Raw genomic sequence first — 7,954 nt, 5'->3', positions numbered from 1 at the left:
TTGAATTATTAATTAAATTTAAGTATAGGTTCGCGAGCCTAACCGAGCCGAATATCGTTAGGCTCAGGTTCGGCTCATTTACGGAACGAGCCTAGAATTGAGGTTCAGGTTCAGTTCGTTAAGCAGATGAATCGAACTCGAACGAGCTCTTGCTGAACCGAACTTCGAACAGTTTATGAATGGTTCAGTTCATTTACAGCCCTAATCATAAGGTAGTATCGCTTAACTCATTCTCATTATAGTATATTCTGCTAGTTGGGGTGTTTCGATGTTTTGTGCTCTAAATGACCCTAGCACAAATCTAAATTAATGGGGATGAGGTTTGAAACTAATTTTTATGCTTACTATTATTGTCGCTGTTTACTCTATGTTCTTTTGTTGTAGGCAACATGGTGCACAAAAGCAGTGGCAACATGCCAAAAATAACAAATGGGCAACTGCAATTTTATAACCACAACCACAACATGGTCTTTGGAACTCCACCGTGCCGACAAGAGGCTTAAAGTAACCGTTTCGAACACATCCTTGTCCTTTGTTTTGGCTGATTGAAATGGTAGTTTTGCATTTTCCTGTTCTTTGCCTGTGCTCAGGGAATCATGTTTGTCCTTTCGGCCACAGTATATTCAACTTGGGTTCATAAAACATTGATTACGAAAGTTTTGGTTTCTAAGCAATTAGGGTTCAGAAGATTTGGTTTTCTCTAGACACCACTGAAGTTTTTGCACCAATCTTTTCATTTTTTTCTGGGCTTTGCAATGTTGGTTCTTTGTAGGTTAATTTTCTCAATCAGGTTCAGACGAGCTTGAAAATTGAATGTAGCTGAACGAATGGATGAGAACTTTTATTTGTCTCAAATATGTAGCTTTGTTTTGCTGGGAAAAACCTGCGCAATTAGGTGGTTAACTAATTTTTTTTTGCTTTCTTTCAAGCAATGATGAAATGAGACGGTGGTCTCATTCCTAATGAAGCCTTTTATATAGTTCACCAATTCTTATTTTTCTTCTTTCAGATGGCCATGATAATCTCAATAGAGGTACTAAAATGCGAACGGAAGGGTTGTACATGGTAAGTATTGTGGTTGATTTTGAATTGGATGCCATAGTTTTATTGTTTTTCATACCATTTGCTTTGCAACTGGCTTTAATTCTTTCCATTTCCTCTTAGTTTCACATACTTAATTTTAGATTCATGTTTTGTTATACGGAAGTGTCCCATTTGGGTTAGATTGAGAATATTTTGTCATAGTCTAACTAATTTAAGTTCATTAGTGTAATGTCCAACTTTGCTAATTGTTCCAGGTCCTTTTGTCTATTGTGTCAGGATATTGTTAACTGGTGATAGATTAATGTCAAACTAGACGTATACCAAGTACTTGTAGAACCCTCATATTTTGATATTTTGTTTTATGCCTTGGTAGTAAAGGTTGCGGTTCAGACTACTCAAGGCCCAACATGGTTGATAGTTGCTTTTTCAAAATGTGATGGAAATAGTTTGTGTGGTGTGATGATACAAATCCCTCTCGGTAATGTGAAAAGATGCTAAATTAGGGACCCTTCAATTAATTTTTGGTTCCCTGTGTGTTTTTATTTATTTGTGGATTGAAAGATGACTGTGACTTTTGTTCTCTGTACCTAAGGTACTAGAACCATCTCCATTTTATGTTCTATATCACCAAGTACCTCAAATCACGTTGCTACAGTTTGAGAAATTTAGATTAAAAAATCTCTATTTGCGGGTGTCATTTTTGAATTCTGGAATCATCCTATTGCATGACAATATGGAAGCCCATATTGCTTTCTGGCATGGAAGGCTAGAACAATTATGCAGTGGTCATCATCTCCCTAAAAAGTATTCACTTGTCAGCTTCACAATAAGGTGTTTGGCTAAGTGTATTACCTTTAACTAGCCTCTTAGTTATGAGGGAATCAATATTATAACTAGCCTTTGCTTTGTGGGCTACATGGCGCGAAGGGGGGGAGGGGGAAATATCTGGCATCTTCTCATGCACCTTCACAATACCTCTCTCTATCCACTCCTTCTCTCCTCTCTCTATCCACTCCCTCTCTGCCCCTCCAACCCACCACCACTGTACCGCCTCTCTTCTCCATCAGTGGCACCACCACTAGGTTTCTCTTTCTCTGTCACGACCCAAAATCGAAAGGTAAAAATCGTGACATGGCCAGTGATTAAAAATCACCTCAAGCATAGATATCAAACAACCAAATTTTTTTTTAAAATTTTATATTTATTTAGAAACTCCTAGATCCGTAAAATAAAATATATTACAATTAGAGCTATCTAGCGCATACCAAATACAAACTTTGTCTAACAACTTTAAAATTGCATTATTGTGGCTCACACACACAAGTGCCACTTATTATCACTCTTTCTTTTATTTAGCCATATATATCCACTGCAATCTTCCTCATGCAATGAGTAAACCTACTTTATTCTTGATTCCCTGAAAGGGTTTCATGAAACACAAAACCAATTCAGTAAGTTACGATATACTAAGGCCACATAATAAACATGAGATTCAGTAGGATAAAAACATAATAATCCATTAGTTTGCAAAATCGTAAGAGAGAGAACAATCATATTCAAGTTGCAATCACCACAAGTGAGACAAAGAGGGATATATCAATCATTATAATAATCATCATATTATCATCTTGATCATCATCTTGACCATCATAGTTTCATCTTGACCATCATCTTGGGCGGTAATCCGGTAGCCCGGGGAGCGACCCCAGCAAAACAATGGAATTGATATCAATACAATGGATACCCGGCCGTATCCTTTCCACAATCCATAGGCGGCAATTCAAACATAGCTCGCCAGAGCTCTTCGCCCAGCTGTTACACCAATATCCATTAAACTTCCTTTTAAGAAAAACAATCCCATGTCTTTTTATAAAAATCTTTTTCTTTTCAAGATTATACTTATATAATTTATTTTTATTCAACATAAGATTTAATAAAACAATCAAAACACGATTTAGAAAAACAATATGTAGCCAGAGTATATTTGTAACTCACCTCGACAGTGAAGCACACAATTTACCGTGCGCACAACTGCTTAATTATCCGAACTGAGGAGAGCTAAAGAGTGTTGCTGAAGCGGCGTGCTCTTGCTGGGGTTGTGTCCGAAATATGATGTTTATTTTGGTAGTGTAGCTGTGCGTGCAAGTGTGTGCTTGTGCCTTCTGTGTGTTGTGGTGTGTGTGGAATGAGATGGGAAGGAATGAGCATGCCTATTTATAGTATGATGGCAAGAGTCTAGAATTATCCTAGAGTATCTAATATAATCTAGCATTATCCAATAATATCTAGAGCAAATCTTATCTAATCTTATCCAAACAAATCTTTCATCATCTAGTAATATCTATTGATATCTAATAAAATCTAAACAAATCTTTTATTATCTAGGAATATCCAATAATATCTAGACTAGATCTAAAAAAAATCCAACTATATCTATTGAGTATCTTATCCGATTCTTTCCGGATTATTCCTTACGCCTTGTGAGAGCACGTACCGCGTTGTTGTTAACAAGGTTGGGGAGATATTTGTAGAGTTTAATAAAAATTGCCACCTAGAAAAAAAACCCCCTAATCTTTAATTAACCCTGAATCATGATCGATATACTCCTTAAATCCTAATGGTAAGCAGCCCACTAAAAGTTAGCTCCTTATTTGTTTTTTTTTTCTAATTCTTTTTAGCGTCTTATTTGTTTATAAAAGTTAGGGTGTTACACACACACACACACTCTCTCTCTCTCTCTCTGAGTGAAAGACGGTGATCTCATCTGCTACTCTCCCTCAAACCCTCTCTCTCGAGACCCTAAATCGACCTCCATTCAGACCTCAAAACCCATCAACTTCCATGCAGACCTCAAAACCCTAAATCGACTTCCACTGTAACTATTGTTGTTTAAAACCATAGCCTATTGATGACCGGAACTCTCCCTCAGACCCTCTCTCTCTCTCAATCAACCCTAGAGCCCTTTGAAATCACATACCTAGTGATTTTTGGCCCCTAAAACTCTTCAAAATCACATACCTAGTGATTTTAGGTAATTGAGATGATTTTACATTTTTAAATATTGTTACTCCATTCTGTAACCTCTATCGCATATTCTGTAAACTTACTGTACTTAGTTTATTTGTAGGAGGTTGCAAGGAAACTCGATTGAATTGACGTCTCTGAGTACCTTGAAAGACAATACTTTTATACTTGAGAATAAATTTTAATAAGGCTTTGTTCGGTTCACCATTTAGTTTTAGTTTTGTTTTCAATCATTATCATATTTCTTTCTCCAATTATTACCCTATTTTTTCAATTATTATTTTCTCATCTCTCTCCAATCATTACCCCTATCTTCAATCATTACTTTATTTCTCTTTCTACCTACTATCAAAACTAAACTAAACTAAACTCTCAACCAAACACAACCAAAATATTTTCATCTTTATGAGCCCCAAAAAATACAGATGCTACTATTTTCATCTTTAGCTTCCAAAATCTGGAAAGGTTAAAGCTGAAATTAAAGTTGTCGTAACAACATTAGAAATAGGGTAAACGTTGCACAAACTTAAATTTCATGGATCTGAACTTACTCTTAGACATGCCATAGTCCATGAAAATTGCATATACAAGTTTCCCTCATGATGCTTGTACGTGGTTTCTGATTTGCTGCATATGGCTCAGCTTGGGAAAAGGGGGTATGCTTGCTGTTATTTGCCGATTGACCTGTGATTTACTTGATTCTATTTATTGTGTCAGTAGTGACAACAATTGGTCTTCGCTCTTGGGGTACTGAATGCTGCTCAAAAGGTGGATGTCCAGCCACCTTTTTTCCTAGCATTGTCCCTAATTGATCTGTGTTAGCTTGTTAGTTTAACTCATTGGTTCTTTCAGTTGTTATTGGCTAGCTTATTTCGATTTTGGCTAGAAGTTTCTCCAAAATTTTTACATGAGGCCAATCATCCTCCTTTTTCACATCTACAACCCAGATTTATTGGGTGCTAATTTCTCATTGATATTATGCATAGCAGCTGTGTCCCGTTGTACGACTTCAGCTATATATACATTTATCTCATGGCTTCTCCCAAGAGTTGAGTTGACAGGTAGATTGGTTGCTTCAGTTATTGGTTTGGCAAATTCTTACTTTGTTTTCAGACGGATTGTATAGTAACTTGGCAATTTGACCTATTTATGTAGCCTTCTTGTGATGCTGCTTTCGTGATAAAAAGGAAGGATGCTACAACCCTAAGATGTCACCTGCTATACCAAGAAACAAATGGTGAAAAGGATCACAGGTTATGGATCTAATCCTTGATTTAAATTCATCATCAGATTAAGTTTTTAAGATCCTATACCGAATGGAGCTCATAAAAGCTCATTTCTGGATACGTGTCTGACACTCAAATCCAAAATCTCGTACTTTTGCTCAACATGTCGAACACATGTCCATCAAAATAACGGGCACAAAATCTGATGCCTTTGAACAATCTTAGCCTAGCAAAATAGACATCGGAGCAAATTTTTTGGTGTGCAAGATTTGCAACGAATTCTATTTTTATCACTTGCATCACCTTACATTGAGTGATTTAAAGACATCGTCATACACTGTTGAAACACCCTTCTCCACCATGTATTCATGTAAGACTCAAGACAAAATGTATGAACATCACCCAAATATATAACATAGAAGCGTGTTAAGGCACCATGTGATGGTACTACAGAATTACTTCATAATTAATTACTCACAAGAAAACCTCCATTCACTAAACTTTAGCATCTAAACTACCTCGCACATGTTTACGGAATTTCAATTATTATCTCATCAGAAAATGCAAGTCAAGCCAAGCTCCTTTGCATTTTTTCTCTTCTTAAGTCTATCAACAACTCCTCTCTCTCTCTCTCTCTCTCTCTCTCTCTCTCTCTCTCTATATATATATATATATATATATATATATATATATGTGTGTGTGTGTGTGTGTGTGTGAGATGATTCATTTACAACTAACAAAAGGAAATTGATTTCACTCTTTTTTGTTTTTTAGTGTTGAAAGTTTATATTTAATTTTTTTTGTAAAAGACAAAAAAGGGTGTTAAAGCATCCAACTCCAAACCAATTGGCAAAGAGTGGAGAGGCCGCCCAGGCTCATATACTAGTATTGGAGGAGATAATTAACCAATGTGGGACAAATCCCAACACTCCCCCGCACGTGCAACCCCTGACTCGCACGTGGAGAGGTAAACAAAGGATCCGGAACACACGGATCGCAATGAAAGAAAGTGCAACTATGGCACAGACAAAGGGGAAAAGCCTCCGAAACTCTAGCTTTGATACCATGTTAAAGCATCCAACTCCAAACCAATTGGCGAAGAGTGGAGAGGCCGCCCAGGCTCATATACTAGTATTGGAGGAGATAATTAACCAATGTGGGACAAATCCCAACAAAGCTGACCAAGACATCCAGTTATAAAAAAACCTAACTAAGTTTTCTTCCTCCTCATTTTGTCATACCTTCCTCTAATCAACTATCTACCTTTTCATTTTGGAACGGCCGTTTGAACTGCTAAGAAAAACCCTATGGATTTCCTACCCTTCAACGGTATACACAACAAAAGAGAAAATACACCCACTTTTTTGTTAAGTTTTATGATAACTCAGGTGTCCAGGTCAGTTGCACTTCAACTAATCCTAAGGGCCCAATTCCACCGCCTACTTGTGGAGAACTCAATTACAGTTGGAGCAAATTTCCGTATGGGGGCACAATCTAATACATGAGACCTTTTTTTGAAAGAAAAAAATATAAATCTCCTTTCTAAGAATCTAACACATCGATTTTCTTTTGAACTATTTCTTTGAGATCTCTATTAAAAAAATTGTTCAACTATCACATTATCTTAGATTAGGAACCAAGAAAAAAAAATTAGGATTTTCATAATTATTTTCACAAGTAAACAAAAATTAATTTTTTAGGGGAATTGATTTTCACCATCCCATTTTTATATCTACACTCCCTTTGTTGGGATTTGTCCCACATTGGTTAATTATCTCCTCCAATACTAGTATATGAGCCTGAGCGGCCTCTCCACTCTTTGCCAATTGGTTTGGAGTTGGATGCTTTAACATGGTATCAAAGCTAGGTTTTCGGAGGCTTTTTCCCTTTGTTTGTGCCATAGTTGCACTTTGTTTCATTGTGATCCGTGTGTTTCGGATCCTTTGTTGGCCTCTCCACGTGGGAATCGAGGCTCGCACGTGTGGGGGAGTGTTGGGATTTGTCCCACAAAGTTAATGAATTGTTTGGTTCTAAAATAGAAAAATCCTTGGAGAGGCAATGCCAAAATTTGGCAAAAAAGTTCTCTTTGGTGCCAAATTTTCACAATAGCTGTAATCATTTTTGAACTACCATTAGAATTTCTTCTAGGGACTGGTCCTTGTTGGTCCATTTTTGGGCTTTTTCCGAATCCTTTTGACGATCGAGAACATTTATTTTTAGCCTTGCCAAAAGCACCAGCTACACCAAAAGTAGTGCTGATTAGATATAGTTTTATATTTTTTGAAAATATATTTATGTAGAGAAAATTAATGTTGCAACCCTAGATTAAGTCTTATTTTTCTCAAGATAAAATATGCTTCAAAAATATGTTAGATAATTTTCGGTCAAGACTTTTTTGTTATTCCTAACACTCTTGACAAAATTTTAAAAGTAAAATGGTTGTGATCATCGAGTGAGCCTGGGAAGAATTCTAAAACAACATAGACAGGATCCTTTAATCCTTTTCTTCATGATCAAGAGACTCAGTTTTAGTGGACAATACCTACTAATAGTAGTCTAATACTACTATAACTGCAAGCGCACATATTCGTTAAAAAAAAAAAAAAAAACAAAATATTGCATGCATTTATACTCCCCCAGTCATTTTAGGGCTCTTTTGA

The 7,954-nt window shown here is 36.4% G+C and overlaps 1 long non-coding RNA gene across 1 annotated transcript; it reads left to right on the top strand.

Annotated features, from left to right (window-relative positions):
- The first annotated feature begins 406 nt into the window (after positions 1-406).
- On the top strand, positions 407-5,111 carry LOC131315836 (uncharacterized). Its single transcript, XR_009196915.1, has 3 exons — positions 407-504; positions 1,010-1,065; positions 5,058-5,111. It is a non-coding gene; the product is annotated as an uncharacterized LOC131315836 (long non-coding RNA).
- The last annotated feature ends 2,843 nt before the right edge of the window (positions 5,112-7,954 follow it).

Source organism: Rhododendron vialii, chromosome 2a, assembly GCF_030253575.1.
Source record: "Rhododendron vialii isolate Sample 1 chromosome 2a, ASM3025357v1".
Taxonomy (NCBI): domain Eukaryota; kingdom Viridiplantae; phylum Streptophyta; class Magnoliopsida; order Ericales; family Ericaceae; genus Rhododendron; species Rhododendron vialii.
The sequence above is the reverse complement of the archived record's forward strand: the minus strand, read 5'-3'. Positions and strand labels throughout refer to the sequence as shown.